Source organism: Callithrix jacchus, chromosome 2 (assembly GCF_049354715.1).
Source record: "Callithrix jacchus isolate 240 chromosome 2, calJac240_pri, whole genome shotgun sequence".
Classification (NCBI taxonomy): Eukaryota; Metazoa; Chordata; class Mammalia; order Primates; family Cebidae; genus Callithrix; species Callithrix jacchus.
Genome location: NC_133503.1, coordinates 147,599,125 through 147,619,017, shown reverse-complemented (window position 1 = coordinate 147,619,017; position 19,893 = coordinate 147,599,125). Strand labels below are relative to the sequence as shown.

The 19,893-nt window shown below is 41.7% G+C and overlaps 1 long non-coding RNA gene and 1 other non-coding gene across 2 annotated transcripts in view; one reads left to right on the top strand and one right to left on the bottom strand.

Annotated features, from left to right (window-relative positions):
• LOC144581453 (uncharacterized) overlaps positions 1-19,893 on the bottom strand; it is a 151,129-nt gene that overhangs the window by 40,056 nt on the left and 91,180 nt on the right. The gene's annotated exons all lie outside the window — the stretch shown is intronic.
• LOC118151779 (U6 spliceosomal RNA) lies at positions 8,386-8,492 on the top strand. The gene has a single exon (XR_004740189.1). It is a non-coding gene; the product is annotated as a U6 spliceosomal RNA (small nuclear RNA).

The window sequence follows — 19,893 nt, the reverse complement described above, 5'->3', positions numbered from 1 at the left end:
ATAATTTCTCAATAAGTACTCCTTGCTTTAAATTGAATATTTGCCTTGACAGCTTCCTTGGATCATAATAAGCTCTTTAAGGCCAGGAATGGGTCTCCTTTATGTTTACTAATTCGTTACACTGGATAGATTCAGTGGGTGTCCAGCAAAAATTAACTCTCAAGTTTACAGTGGGGGGTTCAACCTAGCTTCCTTTTTTTTTTTTTTTTTTACAGAGTCGTGCTCTATTGCCAGGCTGGAGTGCAGTGGTGTGATCTTGGCTCACTGCAACCTTCACCTCCGAGTTCAAGTGATTCGCCTGCCTGAAACTCCAGAGTAGCTGGGACTACATGTGTGCACCCCCAAACCCAGCTAATTTTTCTATTTTCAGTAGAGCTGGGAGTGGGGGTGGGTTCACCATGTTGACCAGAATGGTCTGGATCTCTTGATCTCGTGATCCGCTAGCCTTGGCCTCCCAGAGTGCTGGCATTACAGGCATGAGCCACCATGCCCAGCCTCAACCTAGCTTCTTTGTTTTTTATAAAATAGGCTTTTTTAAAATTTATTTATTTATTTATTTTAATTGCACTTTAGGTTCTGGGGTACATGTGGAGAACATGCAGAATTATTGCATAGGTACCTACATGACAATGTGATTTGCTGCCTCCAACCCCCTGTCACCTATATCTGGCATTTATCCCCATGTTATCCCTCCCCAACCTCCCTACCTCCCACTGTCCCTCCCCTATTCCCCCCACAACAGATCCCAGTGTGTGATGCTCCCCTCCCTGTGTCCATGTGGTCTCATTGTTCAACACCTGACTATGAATGAGAACATGAGGTGTTTTATTTTCTGTTATTTTGTCAGTTTGCTGAGAATGATGGTTTCCAGATTCATCCATGTCCCTACAAAGGACATGAACTCATTTTTTATGGCTGCATAGTATTCCATGGTATATATGTGCTACATTTTCCTCGTCCAGTCTATCATCCATGGGCATTTGGGTTGGTTCCAGGTCTTTGCTATTGTAAACAGTGCTGCAATGAACATACATGTGCATGTGTCTTTATAATAAAATGATTTATAATCTTTGCATATATACCCAGTAATGGGATTGCTGGGCCAAATGGGATTTCTATTTCTAGATCCTTGAGGAATCACCACAGTGTCTTCCACAGTGGTTGAACTAATTTACACTCCTACCAACGGTAAAAAAGTGTTCCTATTTCTCCACATCCTCTCCAGCATCTGTTGTCTCCAAATGTTTTGATGATCACCATACTAACTGGTGTGAGATGGTATCTCAATGTGGTTTTGATTTGCATTTCTCTAATGACCAGTGATGATGAGCATTTTTTCATATGTTTGTTGGCCTCATAAATATCTTTTTTAAAAAGTGTCTGTTCATATCCTTCGCCCACCTTTGTTTGTTCATTCTTGTAAATCTGCTTTAGTTCTTTGTAGATTCTGGATATAAGTCCTTTGTTAGATGGGTACATTGAAAATATTTTTTCCCATTCTGTTGGTTGCCAGTTCACTCTAATGATTGCTTCTTTTGCTGTACAAAAGCTCTGGAGTTTAATTAGATCCCATTTGTCTACTTTGGTTTTGTTGCCAGTGCTTTCGGTGTTTTAGTCACATATGTAGTCCTTGCCTATAACTTTGTCCTGAATGGTTTTTCCTAGGTTTTCTACTGGGGTTTTTATGGGGTTGGGTCTTATATTTAAGTCTTTAATCCATCTGGAGTTAATTTTAGTGTAAGGTGTCAGGAAGGGGTCCAGATTCTGCTTTCTGCACATGGCTAGCCAGTTTTCCCAACACCATTTATTAAACAGGGAATCCTTTCCCCATTGCTTGTTTTTGTCCTCTTTGCCAAAGATCAGATGGTTGTAGAGGTGTGGCATTGCCTCTAAGGCCTCTGTTCTGTTCCATTGGTCTATATCTCTGTTTTGGTACCAGTACCATGCTGTTTTGATTACTATAGCATTGTAGTATAGTTTGAAGTCAGGTAGCTTGATGCCTCCAGCTTTGTTCTTTTTGCTTAGAATTGTCTTTGCTATGTAGGCTCTCTTTTGGTTCCATATGAAGTTTAAGGTGGTTTTTTTCCAGTTCTGTGAAGAGGGTCATTGGTAGCTTGATGGGGATAGCATTGGATCTATAAATTACTTTGGGCAGTATGGCCATTTTCACAATATTGATTCTTCTAACCATGAGCATGGAATGTTTCTCCAACTGTTTGTGTGCTCTCTTATTTCCTTGAGCAGTGGTTTGTGGTTCTCCTTGAAAAGGTCCTTTACATTCTTTGTTAGTTGTATTCCTAGGTATTTTATTCTCTTTGTAGCAATTGTGAATGGCAGTTCATTCTTGATTTAGCTCTAAGCCTGTTATTGGTATATAGGAATACTTGTAATTTCTGCACATTGATTTTGTATCCTGAGACTTTGCTGAAGTTGCTTATCAGTTTCAGGAGATTTGGGGCTGAGATGATGGGGTCTTCTAAATATACAATCATGTCGTATTCAAATAGGGACAATTTGACTTCCTCTTTTCCTAACTGAATACCCTTTCTTTCTTTTTCTTGCCTGATTGCTCTGGCTAGAACTTCCAACACTATTTTGAATACAAGTGGTGAGAGAGGGCATCTTTGTCTAGTGCCAGATTTCAAAGTGAATGCTTCCAATTTTTTGCCCATTCAGTATGATATTGGCTGTAGGTTTGTTGTAAATAGCTTTTATTATTTTGAGATACGTCCCATCGATACCTAGTTTACTGAGAGTTTTTAGCATTAAGGGCTGTTGAATATTGTCAAAGGCCTTCTCTGCATCTGTTGAGATGATCATGTGGTTTTTGTCTTTGGTTCTGTTTTTGTGGTGGATTACATTTATAGACTTGCATATGTTGAACCAGCCTTGCATCCCCAGGAAGAAGCCCACTTGATCATGATGGATAAGCTTTTCGATGTGCTGTTGCAATTAGTTTGCCAGTATTTTATTGAAGATTTTTGCATCTATGTTCATCACAGATATTGGCCTGAAGTTTTCTTTTTTGTTGAGTCTCTGCTGGGTTTTGGTATCAGGATGATGTTGGTCTCATAAAATGATTTGGAAAGCATACCCTCTATTTGGGTTGTTTGGAATAGTTTCAGAAGGAGTGGTACTAGCTCCTCTTTGTATGTCTAGTAGAATTTGGCTGTGAACCCATCTGGACCTGGGCTTTTTTTGATTGGTAGGCTATTAATTTCTGCCTCAACTTCAGCCCTTGTTATTGGTCTATTCAGAGTTTCAACTTCTTCTTGGTTTAGGCTTGGGAGGGTGCAAGTGTCCAGGAATTTATCCATTTCTTCCAGGTTTACTGGTTTATGTGCATAGAGTTGTTTGTAGTAACCTCTGATGGTAGTTTGTATTTCTGTGGAATCAGTGATGATATCCCCTTTATTGTTTTTTTATGGCATCTATTTCATTCTTCTCTCTTTTCTTTTTTATTAATCTGGCTAGCAGTCTGTGTATTTTATTGATATTTTCAAAAAACCAGCTCCTGGATGTGTTGATTTTTTTGAAGGGTTTTTTTGTGTCTCTAATCCACAGAAAAATGTATATTCTGTGGCTATGGGGTGGAGAGTTTTGTAGATGTCTATTAGGTTTGCTTGGTCGAGATCTGAGTTCAAGTCTTGGATATCCTTGTTAATTTTCTGTCTCATTGATCTGTCTAATACTGACAGTGGAGTGTTAAAGTTTCCCACTATTATTGTGTGGGAGTCTAAGTGTCATTGTTAGTCATTAAGAACTTGCTTTATGTATCTGGGTGCTCCTGTATTGGGTGCATGTATATTTAAGATCATTAGCTCTTCTTGTTGCATTGATACTTTTACCATTATGTAATGCCCTTCTTTGTCTCTTTTGACCTCTGTTGGTTTGAAGTCTATTTTATCAGAGACTAGGATTGCAACTCCTGCTTTTTTTTTTTTTTTTTTTTGCTCTCCATTTGCTTGATAAATCTTCCTCCATCCCTTCATTTTGATCCTATGTGTATCCTTGCACATGAGATGGGTTACCTGAATACAGCACACCAATGGGTTTTGACCTTTTGCCCAATTTGCCAGTCTGTGTCTTTTGATTGGGGCATTTAGCCCATTTATATTTAAGATTAGTATTGTTATGTATGAATTTGATCCTGCCATTTTGATGCAAGCTGGTTGTTTTGCCCATTAGTTGACAAAGTTTCTTCATTGTGTCATTGCTCTTTACCATTTGGTACATTTTTGGAGTGGCTGGTACTAGTTGTTCCTTTCTATGTTTAGTGCTTCTTTCAGGAGCTCTTGTAAGGCAGGCCTGGTGGTGACAAAATCTCTGAGCAATTGCTTGTTTGTAAAAGATTTTATTTCTCCTTCACTTATGAAGCTTAGTTTGGCTGGATATGAAATTCTAGGTTGAAGGTTGTTTTCTTTAAGGATGTTGAATATTGGCCCCCATTCTCTTCTGGCTTGTAGGCTTTCTGCTGAGAGATCTGCTGTGAGTCTGATGGGCTCCCCTTTGTGGGTAACCCAACCTTTCTCTCTGGCTGCCCTTAGCATTTTTTCTTTCATTTCAACCCTGGTGAATCTGAGGATTATGTTCCTTGGGGTTGCTCTTCTTGAGGAATATCTTTATGGTGTTCTCTGTGTTTCCTGGACTTGAATATTGGCCTGTCTTGCTAGGTTGGGGAAGTTCTCTTGGATAGTATCCTGAAGAGTGTTTTCCAGGTTGGATTCATTCTCTCCGTCACACTCGGGTATAACTATCAAATGTAGATTAAGTCTTTTCACATAATCCCATATTTCTTGGAGGTTTTGTTCATTTCTTTTTACTCTTATTTTTTAATCTTGCCTTCTCATTTCATTTCATTGAGTTGATCTTAAATCTCTGATATCCTTTCTTCTGCATGGTCAATTCGGCTATTGAAACTTGTGTATGCTTCGTGAAGTTCTCGGGTTGTTTTTTTCTGCTCTATTAAGTCATTTATATTCTTCTCTAAGCTGTTTATTCTCGTTAGCATTTTGTCAAACCTTTGGTCAAGGTTCTTCGTTTCCTTGCATTGGGTTAGAACATGTTCTTTTAGCTCACAGAAGTTTGTTATTACCCACCTTCTGAAGCCAGTTTCTGTCAATTCATCAGACTCATTCTCCATCCAGCTTTGTTCCCTTGCTAGTGAGAAGTTGTGATACCTTGGAGGAGGAAAGGTCTGATTTTTGGTGTTTTTCATCCTTTTTGCACTGGTTTCTTCCCATCTTTGTGGATTAATCTACCTGTCATCTTTGTAGCTGGCGACTTTCAGATGGGGTCTCTGAGTGGACATCCTTTTTGTTGATGATGAAGTTATTTCTTTATGTTTCTTAGTTTTCCTTCTAACAGTCAGGCCCCTCTGCTGTAGGACTTCTGGAGGTCCACTCCATACCCTGCTTGCCTGGTGATCACCTGCAGTGGCTGCAGGACAATAAGGGTTGCTGCCAGTTTCTTCTATTATCTTCATCCCAGAAGGATACCTGCCAGATGTCAGCCTGAGCTCTCCTTTATGAGGTATCTCTTTGGATATACAGAGTTCAGGGAGCTGCTTGAGGAGACAGTCTGACCCTTATAGTAGCCCAAGTGCTGAGCTGTGAGCTCTGTTATTTTGTTCAGAGCTGCTGGGCAGGTACGTTTAAGTCTGCTGCAGCGGAACTCATAACCACCTTTTTTCCCAGGTGCTCTGTCCTCAGAAGGTGGGGCTTTATTTATAAGTTCCTGACATGCTGTTGCCTTTTTTTAGAGATGCCCTGCCCACCTAGGAGGTAGCCTAGTCACGTTCTGTCAGCAGAGGCATTGCTGAGCTGCCATGGGCTCTGTGTGAACTTCCTTGTGGTTTTGTTTATAGAGGTAGAGTTAGAACTGCCTCAATAATGGCAGTCTGCCTCAGTAATGGCAGACTACCTCTGTAATGGTGGACTGTTTCTGTAATGGCACACTGCCTCAATAATGTTGGACTGCCTCAGTAGTGGTGGACTGCCTCGGTAATGGTGGATGCCCATCCCCCTACAGAGCTGGACTGTCCTGGGTCCAGCTGTACTTGCTGTGAAACTCTCAATCCAGAGTGTTTCAGATTGCTGGTCTTTGTGGGGGTGGGACCCACTGAGCCAGATCACCTGGTTCCCTGTCACAGCACGCTTTTTTTCAGCTGAATGGGCGGCTCTGTCTCCCAGGTGTTCCAGGCACCAGTTGAAACAGCCACCCAGATTTGTGTGAGTTTTTTTTATGAGTTTTTGTGTGGAGACACTGCACCAGCTGAAACAGCCCTGCTGGAAACTCGGCAGTTTTCAGCCTGGGAATCTTCTGGTCTGTGGGCAGTAATAACTCATTTGGAAATGCGATGATCACTCACCCTGTGTGTTGTTCTTGCTGGGAACTGGACTCCAGAGCTGTTCCTATTTGGCCACCTTGGACCCACACCCCTCAAGCTAGCTTCTTAACATAAGAATTTATATTTTATATTCAAATTAATTCCTTTTTATTAAAATAACAAAAATGATAATTTGTGTATACCGCAAAATGAATGGAAGAAATTACACCAAAATATGAATAATCATTCTCTCTGGTGGCAGAATTGTAGGTAATTTGTTTACTTTTTTGTTTGTTTTTCTATGTTTTTATAAAGCTATACTTCAAATTTTTCTACAATAACTAGGCACTACTTATAATCAGAGTCAATTACATTAAAATATTTAAAAACCTAAGTCAACTAAAACGATTTCAAAAACTTAAAAAGATTCCATTGCCCTCCAGATGTCATTGCCTTTTGTCTGGGGAAGTTCAACTTCACAGGGCTCTTCATTCAATTCAACTACTAAGGATACACAACAATTTTCTCTTGAGTACTTTACACATCCCTTTATTGTCCTTTCTCCTTGGTGACTAGTGCCCAGCACCTCTTGAATTCCTTCAAATTTTACTGTGCTAGAAAAAGGAAAGTCAACTGAATCAAATGTGTCACTTTCAAATTGGACAATTTTGCAAATAGATTACCGATGCAGGGCTGAATATATCAAACATATCGAATGACACTTTTGTCCAAGGCAACGGGCTTTCCAAGTTGATGAATGCAGCAACTAAAGTTGACACTAAAATGAGTTGGATAATTTTAAAAGCAAAACAAAGATTAAAATAAGAGATGTGGGTGTCCACAAAATATCAAGAATGAATAAGTTTCCAGTGTTTGTTATTGTCAGGGTAAGCTTGCTGTCGTTGTTATTGTTGTGGTTACTGTTTATAATTAACAATGATGAATAACATTATTTAACTTTTCTTGCAAAGTGCTTTTCTATCTCTTTTGGTAAGTGTAATTTCTATTACCAGAAGAGAAAAGTCAGGGCTAATGTATGTCACCACAGGCTGTGAAGTACTCTTGGGACATTCATTATAATTGTAACTTAAATGTCCCACTTCATCAACTAAGTTGCAAAATAAGGTCATATTTCTTTTCATATCCTAACCATAGCACCTTTAGGCTCCCAAATCCCCACAAGGAAAGGAAGTCAAAACTTTCTGTAGGTTTTCTCCAACCCAACTAGTTTCTGGGACTCTGGTCCAGTCTACTACATGTTCTGCAAATCAATCCTGGTACTTATGTGGCCCTTTTACCTACTCTGGCTTCCTAATCCTGGCATTCCAGACATCCATGCCTTGTGGTCTCCTCTTGGAACTTACTCCTGAGGGCTGCTTACTCTGTGTAGATTTGATCCAAGCATGGACTCTGATTGCTCCCCGATTTTTGTAAAAGCATAGTTAAGATAAGTAAGTGGTGTTGGCCAAAAGTGAAAGTTTGCCATTTAGAGAACTCAGTGCTAAAAATAAGTCACTCTTTCTCTGCTGTTGGCTCCTTAGTGTTCACAAACCCTAGAGCCAACTTTAGAGTCCCTACCTCGCTCTCAAATAACTCCATATAACAACATGATCAATTCATCTTGTACTTTTCTTTCCACTACCATTGATCAGACTCACTAGGCCACTTTATCCCATAGTAATTATATCCTAAATCCTCTGGTCCAGATAGTGAAAATGGCAGTTTCGTTCTCCAAATTCAAAACTCACCTTTTTCCCCAAGGATGACTGAGAGCAGAAACAGCCAGGACCTTCAAAGGAATCATTCACATCACTCACAGGTTGAAATTCACCTTCGATGGCATAAACAGGGCTATTACAATACAAACAGTGCATTTCCCAAAGTCTAAGTTGTTCATTCTTAATTAACTCTTATGGCAGACAAAATGCTATAATCGATAGTCCCCAAGTTCCGTTTCCTATTCCTAGGCAGGCAAGAAGATAGTATTTCCCAGACTCCCTTGCAGTCAGGTCAGCGCTATTTGTTCAGTCTATTCAATGGCTTAAAAGTGTGGTCTTGTGCTCACTTTGGCAGCACATATACTAAAATTGGAATGATACAGAGAAGATTAGCATGGCCCTTGCACAAGGATGACATGCAAATTCATGAAGCATTCCATATTTTTCAGTCACTTTTCAAAAGAAGATATATATGAGGCCAAGAAACATACGAAAAAATTGTGATGAACTTAAAAAAACAAACAAACAAACAAAAAAAAACCACTGTCTTCAGTCCTCTTCCTTCCCCTACTTCTGTTGTTTTAAACCCAAAGTTCTTTATCTCTTCCAGTAATCTCTTCTAGAGCTGTGGTGACAGCTCTCCACCTTAACCCCGTATCCTTCTCCAAAACATCCATATAATAAATTTCCCTTGGCCTCATGGGAGGAGTCAGACACAGACCTCAAAGCCTGGGATTCAGAGAAGGTTCAGGATCCACTTCTCACCTGTAGTTCCCCTGCCTTGTCCTTATCGTCTCAGGATAACTGAGTCTCCCCATCTCCCACCTCTCACCACACCGGCACACCTCGTCTTTCTCATTACACAGTAACTATATTTAAGTATGTTTTTGAATTACACTTGTTTTGAAATGTTACTTTGTTTTCTTTCTCTTTTCTAAGTACTATATAAAGTAGGATCACAGAAAGTAAAATGTAGTTACCTTTGAAGTTTACTTTGTGATATTTTATTCCTTAATTAATCATTATTCCTTTTTAATTTTGACATTAAAGATAGAAATTACCTATGTTTAACAGTAAGGAATTGACTAGGAAATTTTTAGAAAAGCACAAAAGTAGAACAAAACACTAAGAAACCACACATTTTTTTCATAACCTCATGGTCAGAGAGGGTGTATTTTAGGCCAGAGTTCAGGACAAGCTTAAGGCTCATTGTTTCTACTTCCTTAGTTGTCCATGCTGCATTTCTGTGGCCCACTTCTGATTTTGGTGACAGCTGTGGTGGTCAGTCTCCACTATGATGATCAGTCTCCACTGTGATGGTCAGTTCCCACTGTGGTGGTCAGTCTCCACTATGATGATCAGTCTCCACTGTGATGGTCAGTTCCCACTGTGGTAGTCAGTCTCCACTATGATGATCAGTCCCCACTGTGGTAGTCAGTCTCCACTATGATGATCAGTCTCCACTGTGCTGGTCAGTTCCCACTATGATGTTCAGTCCCACTGTGATGGTCAGTCCCCACTGTGGTAGTCAGTCTCCACTATGATGATCAGTCCCCACTCTGGTGGTCAGTCTCCACTATGATGATCAGTCTCCACTGTGCTGGTCAGTTCCCACTATGATGGTCAGTCCCACTGTGGTGGTCAGTTCCCACTATGATGGTCAGTCCCCACTGTGGTGGTCAGTCCCCATTGTGGTGGTTAGTTCCCATTGTGATGGTCAGTCTCCACTGTGGTGATCAGTTTCCACTGTGGTGGTCAGTCTCTACTATGATGATCAGTCTCCACTGTGGTGGCAGTCCCACTGTGGTGGTTAGTCCCACTGTGGTTGTCAGTTCCCACTATGATGGCCAGTCCCCACTGTGGTGGTCAGTTCCCACTATGATCATCAGCCTCCACTGTGGTGGTCAGTCCCCACTGTGGTAATCAGTCTCCACTATGATGGCCAGTCCCCACTATGGTGGTCAGTTCCCACTATGATCATCAGCCTCCACTGTGGTGGTCAGTCCCCACTGTGGTAGTCTCCACTGTGATGGTCAGTCTCCACTATGGTGGTCAGTTCCCACTATGATGTTCAGTCCCACTGTGGTAGTCAGTCCCCACTGTGGTAGTCAGTTTCCACTATGATGATCAGTCTCGACTGTGGTGGTCAGTTCCTACTATGATGGTCAGTCCCACTGTGGTGGTCAGTTCCCACTGTGGTAGTCAGTCTCCACTATGATGATCAGTTTCCACTGTGATGGTCAGTCTCCACTGTGGTGTCAGTCCCCACTGTGGTGGACAATTGCTGCTATGATGGTTAGTTCTCACTGCAGTGGGAAGTCCCTGCTGTGGTGGATGGTTTTCACCATGGTGAATAGTTTCTGCCAGAGACCAGACTCACCTCACCCTGGTGGCATCCCACCTCAGCACACCATGTGTGTGCCTTTCGTCTTTCTGGTTTATGGCTTTCTGCAATGCCTTGGGAACCATTCAGTCTCACAACCCTTGTGAGCCTTGGGTGAATATCTCTAGAGACAACCTATAATCTGTAAGAGACAGAAGCTGGTGGATACATTCCTCAGCCACCCATCCTGCAAGTGGACATTTCCAGAAGGCATATGCTGGAAATCTCGGTAACATATACTTACATTAGCTTTTATCCTTCCCTCTATCACTCCTCCTACTCCTTTGCTGCTGTTTCTGACAACTATACCTTCACTCAAGTCCTTCACTACAGTTCTGTTTTTCCAGGGAACCCAAATTAACACAGTTGTTTTTAAGAATTAAGGCCACTAAGAGGTGAAGTGGTGATTTTAGGAAGTATAATCCACAGGATGTAGTGAGTGCTTTGCTTGGAAGGGGGAAGGTGTGGGAAAGAAAGAACCAAATGTAGTGCCCAATCATCAATATCAATTATCATCCTACAGTATAGGCAGTTCCTAATCGCTCAGCTATTCTGCACTCCTCATGTGTAAAGGCTGACCAGCCCTGGACAGGTTGCTAAAGAACGTAAGACCGTTTCCCTTCTAGGCACTGCTAGAGGTCTCGGTACCCTCCATCCTCCCCTTCCCAATTGCCATTGAGAAATTCAAGGACCATCTTAAAAGTTCTATATCCAGCTCTTAACTTGGTTCCTGGGAAGTTCTGGGGATACCAAGGGAAGAGAGAAGGGAAAGGCAAAAGACTGGGGCAGGGTAGAAAGGAAAGCAAGAGGGAGAAAGAGAAAGAAAAGGGAAAAAAGTGGAGAGGATTAGGATGGAAGGGAAAAGGGGAATAAGGGTCTATGAGAACTTTTGTGCCCCTCAGCACGTCAGATCCTGTCATCCACTGTGCCTTTCTGACCAGCCTCCTCTCCCCTGAAAATGCACGTTTCAAAGATTTTTCCTACCAGTGAAGACAGGGGAATGTCAAGGATAAATAGGCTCCCTCCTGTGTTGGTTCAACTTTTCATGTTCATTTACATAGTAGGGTCAAAAACAAAGTCAATGCCTGTATGATTTGACAAACTAGAACCTACACTGACCTTATGTTGGAGGCAAGGGGAGATTTGAAGTAATAAACAATATAATCAGAATTGGTACCATTGGGTGGGAAAGAAAAAGCCATTTAGAGATAAGTCTAGTGACCCATGAAAACATCAAATGTTCCTTAGCACAGTAATGCCAGGGGTTATGGTTTTGAAATGGAAAAGGTCAAAGTCATGCCAACAAGAAAAATATGATTTCTTCATATGAGATTAAACTATATGGACATCAAAAATATCAATGCTAGGCTTGGCAAGTTGAGCTGGATTCTTAGGAAAACTAGTAAGGAAGCTTTTGCTCATGAGAAAGCTAAACGGGAACTGGGGTACCCTCAATGCAGAGGACAGGAACCAACACCCCAACCCTCAGCAGTTAATGAACAAATGAAGAAGAGATTCCATTTCCAGCCAACCAAAGCCTGAAGGCTCTCAATTGTGCCAGACACAAAGGTGACCGAAGGGATAGACCTGAAAGCTCTTCTGCTGTGTGGGGTGGAATAAAAATGCCGAGCTGGGGTAGGGGGCACTGGCCTTGGGAATTCCAAAGAGAAAGCTCTATGGAAAGAAAGAATGACTTAGGGGAGAGAAACAGCATCCAGAGGCCATCTATGGGCCCTTCCATGGCATGGTACAAAAGAGGGATTAAGTTACCACCTCTCTTCCTCCCACGGTTGTGCTGGGCTTTGGAGATCTGCACTGCTCTTCAAGAAAGGGCCATTCTGTATCTCTACCACAGCTTGAATTGTGTTGGTCTGGAAAGTCCTGGCAGAGGCTCTGGTGGAGGCAGGGCTGGAGGGCATCAGCCCCTCTTGTGCATTCCTAGGCCAGATCTCCTGTTCACAGCAGCAGTGGCAGGTCCTCCACTAGCCATTCTAGAGCCTTGGTACAAACTAAAAATAGCACCTTGCTTTTTATGTACAGCTGAGCCAACAAAAACAAGTGTCTTATTGGGTAAATAAGGTACCCTTCTTCTACTGGCACACAGCTTGGGGAGCACATTATGGGTTACATGTCAGCTTTTACTCACTCCCTTTGTCCAGGGCCTTCATGCAAAGCACAGACAGCACAGCATGGGGTCCCTGAGCAATGGAGGGATCCAGGTTGCCACAGCATCCCCATCCTGCACTCAAGCACGAGGGGAGAGAACAAGGGAGCCTGCAGAAGCAGGGAAGAACCAGCCCCCATCACATTGCTCAGGGCCCTGACTGATGTTCTGGATTGTACTCAAAGGGTGAAAGTGAGACTCACCTGCCTTTCAGAAAAACAGGCACAAGTACCAGGCACACCATTGGAGAATTAAGTGTGTGTGGGAGAAGACAGAATGAAGAGTGGACCAGAGGAGAAAGGAGAACATGTGGAGGAAGTGAGCTCATGAGGGAGGATTGGAGCAGGGAGCACAGAAGCCTGTGGAAAGGAGTCCCCTGTGGAGACCAAGGGGCACATCAGGGTTCACCTTCTCCTCCTCACTCTGCTCTGCTGTGCCATTCCCAGAACCTGCTCTCATCTCTGCTGTGCCCTTCCCAAAAAAAACCTGCTCTCAGCACAGGGGTGAGGGGAAACAAGGGAGGGGCCCAGGCTACTGCAGAAAAGCAAATAAGATCTCAAGTGGTGAATAAAGACAAAAATGATAATGTTTAAGTAAGAAAATCTATATTTTTTCATTTTTAAAGAAATCCCAAGAGGTGGGAGCAGAAAAAGAAAGAGCTTCCCGGAGCCCGCAAGCCAGCTGAGACACAGAGCAGTAAGAATGGCCCAGAGCCGGGGTCTGCAGGTCCCCGTCACACTTTCCTCCCTCTACTGTAGACATGTTGGGCTTAGGTGGACTTTTAGGAATCAGCCTGGGAACAACCGCCATTCTATTAAAATAAGAAAAAAATCACTAACCTAAAAGTTGTTTCCTACTGTAGTTATAAAAGCTTAGAGGATTGAGCTGAATGTACACACAGCCTGTGGCATTACCTGGGAAGTTTTAAAAATCAATTTCATGAATACTCATCGACTTGTCATTTTTCTCTCCTCCATAAAAGTAAAAACAAGCCAAAATAAAAAGGGCAGTAACTTGAACTAGTCGAGTTTCATGTAAGGATGAGTCTCCTCTACATATGCAAATTTTAAGAATGCTGATAAATTAGAAAATGACTATTCAGGTTCTTTTTTTTTTGCTTTTCAAGGAGAAAATGGGATCCTTTAACATGAACCGAAACATAGCTAAAATATATTTACAAAACTTAATATTTATAAATTTTTCAGGAATGTACTTTCTGAACAAGGTACAAAAGCCAAATGTTCCTGGGTGTAGCTCACCTGCAGAAACATTGATCACTTCCCAAGATAGCACAGAGGGAAGATCGCCGATGACGTCTGTGTTTAGATGACAAAGAACTTGCACTTGACTTTTTTTCTTTTTTGAAAAGTCTGGACCAAAATGTGGAAGAGCTCCACGTGTGAGTCTGGATTACCTAACGATGAGCATTCCTCATAGTGTTTATCTGACAATTTGTACTGCACTTGTATATAACAGAATCTGTGCAAGGTGACAGAGATTACAAAATGAGTAAGACCTACCCTCAAGAAACTACCATCTAATCAAGGAGTCAGTCCTTTAAAAATAATAATAATTATAGAACCTCTCAGTAAGATCATTTCTAAAGTCACAAAGTAGACCAGTACACTTTGAGTTGTGGTGTTTTGGGCTACAAACAGAAAACCTGCCTTAAATGATAAAAAATTTATTATGTTATCTAAAAGAAGTCCAGAGATAGGCTAGATGAGGTAGTTTATGCCTGTAATCCAGTCGTTTGGTGAGGTCGAAGCAAGAGGATGGCTTGATGCCAGGAATTTTGAGACCAAGCAGAGCAACATAGTGAGACCCCATCTCTATGAGAAATTTAAAAATTAGCTGAGTGTACACCTGTAGTCCTGGCTACTCAAGAGGCTGAGGTGAGAGGATTGCTTGAGTCCAGGAGTTGGAGGCTGCAGTGAGCTATGATCACATCTGCAGTCCAGCCTGGGCAATAGAGCAAGACCCTATCTCTAAAAAAAAATAGAAAGAAGCAGCAGCCCAGAGGTAGAAAGATTTTTCAGGTAGGCTAATTCAGTGACTCAACAACACATCAAAAATCTAGACTATTTCTATTTTTCCACTAGACCATTGTCAGCATGTTGAATATTATCTTCATAGTTGACTCTAATTGTCACAAGATTGCTGTCGCAGCTCCGGGTATCACAGCCTCATGCAGCGGCAGAGAAAGAACAGTTTCTCGTACCATGCCTTTCTTTTAACAAGAGAGAAAAACTCTCCCAGAGTCCCCCAGCAAACTTCCCCTCAAGGTTCATTGGCCAGATTTGTATCTCAAGCCTATGCCTAAGTGAATTACTTGGAGGAGAAATTTTGATTACCTGATAAACTTAAACCAATGATGAATCATCACCTCTTGGAACTAAGATGGAATCATTCCCAGGGCACAAGGCTACAGATTTTATCAGAAAGGAAGTAGAAAAGAAAAAGGAGGAGGAGGAGCAAGAAGCAGAAATTAGAATGGCTTTTGGGAAGACACTCAACAAGGTATAATACCACAAGTGGCCTAGAGGGCAGAGTAATCATTTCTCCCTAGGGGCATCAGAAAAAGCTTTCCAGAAAAATGAAAATGAACACTATAGGATGACTAAGTATCAGTGACATACACAGACACAACGCTGTGCCTCCACATGAAAAAATCAGTCCAACTAAATCCAGACCCTCTTTTTCTTCATGGCTCAGTGAAGAACTATATCTATGTCTCTTACCTCACAGAGGCAGCTGGGGCTGTCCATCCCTTCTAGGCTGATTCATCATTGACTGAGGTACCTACACACCTACTGGGGTTCTCAGAAATGGCTTCACCTCAAATTCTTCTACAGAGAGTGGTGTTAAATTGTTTGCTTTTTAACACAGAGGTATTAATAATGACCTATAAGGGGTTTTTTTAACCTTATACAAATTCAATACCCTAATTGTTTAAAAATGGAAATCGAGAGAAATAAAAAGACCAAAAAACGCACAATGATATCAGAGTGAACATTTGGTAATGCTGTCTTTGACCCTTCTTTAGAAAAATGTGAGCTCCTAGGAGGGCAAAATAACCCAGGGCTCCCTGAGCCTAGTGAGTGCTGAGGAAGAGCCGATCAGAAAAAAAATAATAAAATCCACACAAAGTCCTCATGCTGCTCCAGTTGAATAGAAAATGGTACAGAGATGAGAACAGAGAAAGCACATGGCAAAGCCTAGTAACCTACAGCCCCGCAAAACAGAAAATGCAGAGACTCACCACAGGCCAACTCCATACAGCCACTCTGGATGCCATTTTGCTAATTGTGTTTGCTATGACACCAAGCACCGTTTAGCTGGGTTCCCAGAGTGTCTCCATAATGCAATCACTTGCCAGGAGCAAGAGTGATTTTTATTTGATATCCATACAAAGCAGAAGCAAATGAATTACCATAATGAGAAGCAACATAATGATGTGGAGACTGTACAAACTGCCATTGTGTTTAATAACAACAAAGCCTTCCCTTTTGAATTAGATTTGCAGGAAGATTCTTACTGAAGCATCACTGTACTGAAACCAAGTTGTTTGGAAAACACGCAGACAGACACACACACACACACACACACACACACACACACCCCCCAAAGCATTTCAGTCCTGTGATTACTGGAAAGGTCGTTAGGAGAATTTTTGTTCTTCAGTTTTTATTCTCAGTCAAATCAACTTAGTTGTAGCACTACCCAGCTGCAATTTGTGAAGTAAATGGCAAAGCTAAATGTGCCGAAACCCAACATGTTCCCTGAGCAACAAAGGGATTGAAGGCAAATGTTACAGTGTTATTGACAACACTAGTAATGCTTGTATAAGCATCTGCTTCATAAAGGGAGAAAAACCTACATTATAAACAAAAGGAGTTTCCAAATGAGCCCTGCCTCCTCAAATTCTGGTTTGGATTTGAATTTTCACTTGGATTAGAACAAATTTCCTCTTTTTACCTTTTCCCTCCAAAATAAAAAAATTATCTGATTTACACTCTAGAAACTTCCCCATAACCAACTCCTCCATGTTTTTTTTTCTCTCTCTTAAATGATTTCCTACATTTTCTGGTATTTACACTTTGTCCACCATTTGATTTTCAACAATAGATGAAGATACCACTGAATAAACATGCCATTAATTTAAACCTGTTTCCATGATTATCAGGAGCCACTTGTCCTCTTCTCAGACTGAGTGTTCAGTGTCTCATCCCCACCCAGTCCCACCCTAGTCCTTTCCATGCCAGCACTTATATCTATTCACAATAAAACATCCTGGTTTCACAGATGCACAAACCCAGAGCCAAACTATAGCCTGCATTAGATTGAACTACACTTGGGAAAAATCTTGAAGTAGAAAATCAATGGAACTAGGGGCCTTGGGCCTTGGGTCCAGCCCACCATTGTATGTGATGGTAGCATGTAAATTTCTGTGCATGTCTTAGTTTTCCCAGCTGTAAAATAGGCATAATATCTGCCCCATCCATGGAGGTATCTTGAGAATTACATCATAGGGGTATCTCAAGAATCAAATCACATTCAAGTGTTTTGTCAACTGTTATTACTATGTTCATGAGAGAAAAAAAAATCTTTTAGTAAACCCGAAGTACATCCAGAGAATCATATAATTTATAACAGTCTATATTTTGGTTTTTGTCATTTTATCATCCAACAAATATTCATTAAGTTCCTGTTTGATCCAAGGATATAAGCCTCAGTTGTATGGAAATATATATATCATGATGTCTAAAGGAGGCTGCAAACAAAGTGAGAGAGAAGGAACAACCATAGAAAAAGACAGCTAGAAACAGAGTCCATACATAAATAACAACTGGGAGGCAGAGTAACACAGTGTTTTAAAGCACAGGCTTTAATATTTTACTTTCTGGAGCTAAATCCTAGTTCTGTCACGCTAGGATGACATGAATAACAATGTGAACACAAGCAAGTTACTTCACCTGTCTATGCCTCAGTTCCCTCATCTGTAAAATGGGGATAATAACAGTATTTATCTAATAAGCTTGTTGTGGGAGTAAATGTGTTAATTTACTTGTTCTGTCATTCTTAGAACAAACAATGCCTGGCACATACATAGGACATACTTAATGTTAGCTGAAAATAAAGAAGACCTCTTGAGGTACAATAATTGAGAGGGAAAGGGAGCACTAAAGATGAATGGTCAAGAGTGGCTCAGGATTCCTGATCTAGGATTTCAAGGTTTGAAAGAAGGGAACTGTAACCAGATTCTCTAGATGGGGTAGGAAGTTGTCTCTGTGTACCTTTTTATGGCCAAAAGCTGGAGTAGGTAAGGTGGCCATATTTCAAAGCTGCCTGCAGATTTTCTGTTTCTCTAGAGACTGAGGTTAGACTTTACCTTTGAAAGCATATTGCCCTTTTTGGAGCGAAAAAAAAAACTTGAGCTTTTTGGTCCTACAAAGATGTCTAAATATATTATTACCAGAATTATGAAGTTCTTGACAATTAGCAGCTAAGGTGCTTTGCACAGTAATGCTGAGATCACTCAGTCAGGTTTGCATGAAATGCACAGGACTTTACCTATAGACACCTAGAGAGGAAGGGAGAGAGAAAGGGAGGCAGGGACAGAGTGAGAAACTTCCGTAGTTAAAAAATATGGGCACTGGTGCCCCAGGAGGGGCTAGGAACTGAGATTCTGCTCTTCTCTCCGCAGCTTCCAGTCCCCATGCCTTAAACAATATGAGCATCTCGGTGGCCACTGGAATTCTGAAGTGAAAATAAACCTTAGACCCAGGATAGCTACTCCATCTGATGTTGTGCTAAGGAAATGGGAATCTATTCCAGACTTGAAGGGTCAGCAGGTTTGGGTAGGCTTGCTGAGAAAGCTACAGCCATCTGCAATGCAGCTCTTCTCCAAGTGGTTTCCAAGGTTAATTTAATGCACAGATTTTTGCCTTACACTTAGAACCTAATCCCAAGGAAAGATCTGGCTCCACTGTATAAAAGACAGTTTTTATTGTGGATATAATTTGTCCCAGCATATTACATGTATGGAGGGAGAGGGGCCAGGGAGACCAGGCATGAGAGTAATAGAAGAAGCTTGCCTTGACCACATCTTTTGGGAGATTGTCGGCTGTTGCCTGAACTCCAGATAGGGAAGAGATGCTAAACTTCTGTCTTCAGGAGAGGAGGTATCAGGCCCCTGCAAAAAGGCTGCAGTCTAGGAGCCAAAGAGAAAGACTGAATCAGGATCCTCGAGCAGACCTTGGCCTCTGGGCTCCAGAAAGATTCATATCTAGTATCCAAAGTTAAGAGGGAAGAGGAGGTCTGTATTTTGATCTCTTCTGAGATACTTTACTTTTCAGTGGAGTATTTGTTTTTAATCAGGAAATACGTTCTAGACTATATTTTGGGCCAAGTGGTAAAGGGGATGAGGAGGGGGATAGGGCAGTCACCTGGAAAAACCAAGGTCAAGAATATGAGAGTATCCATGAGGAACAGAATAGCTGGCTGGGTCTGGATCCAGTTCTGTAACCCTTGGTTAGGGAGCTTTCATTAAAAATACTGTACTTGGGTCATACCTGTCCTTTGCAAACACATGTTAAATAGAAGTCAGTATACATTATCCCTGAAAATAGCAATGAGGATACCCCTCCCAGGGAAGGCAGGACTGGGCCCTGAGAAAGGCTGTTCCCAGGGTTTTCTCTTAGCCCCCATCCTCCCACTCTCCTGGGCAATCTCATCCTCTAATAGCTTCCAGTCCCATCAACACGATGGTGACTCAACTCTCCAGCTTTGAACCTCTCTCCAGAGCTCCATTGCTCTTTCAGCCTCTTGACTTGGAAGTTCCATAAATACTGCAGTACTCCTATTGATTATGCTGCCTAAATTACTTTCACACCCACTCCACTTCTTTCCACCCCCACTGCCGTCTGCTGGCCGGGTCACCATTTCTCTCTGCAAGATTACCAACTCCAAATTTGCTCTTTTCCAAATCATCTTCCAAACAATCTAGAGGGATTATTCTCAAAGTAGAAAGTGCCTCAGGTCACTGTCCCCTTCAGTACTGTCCCATTTCCTAGAGGGTGAAGTCCAAATGCCTCAAAAGGACTATGTGAACCTCTGTGACCTGATCCCTGCATACACCTCCACTCTAAGGCTTTGCCATCCCCTTTCTCCTGCTCCCTACAATCCCTCTCCACCACACAGACACACATACACACATTGCACTCCAATCAAACTGAACTCATCTTGGTTCCTCAGAGTTCATGTTCTCTCTCTCTCCAGCTTTTTACATATCCTGTTT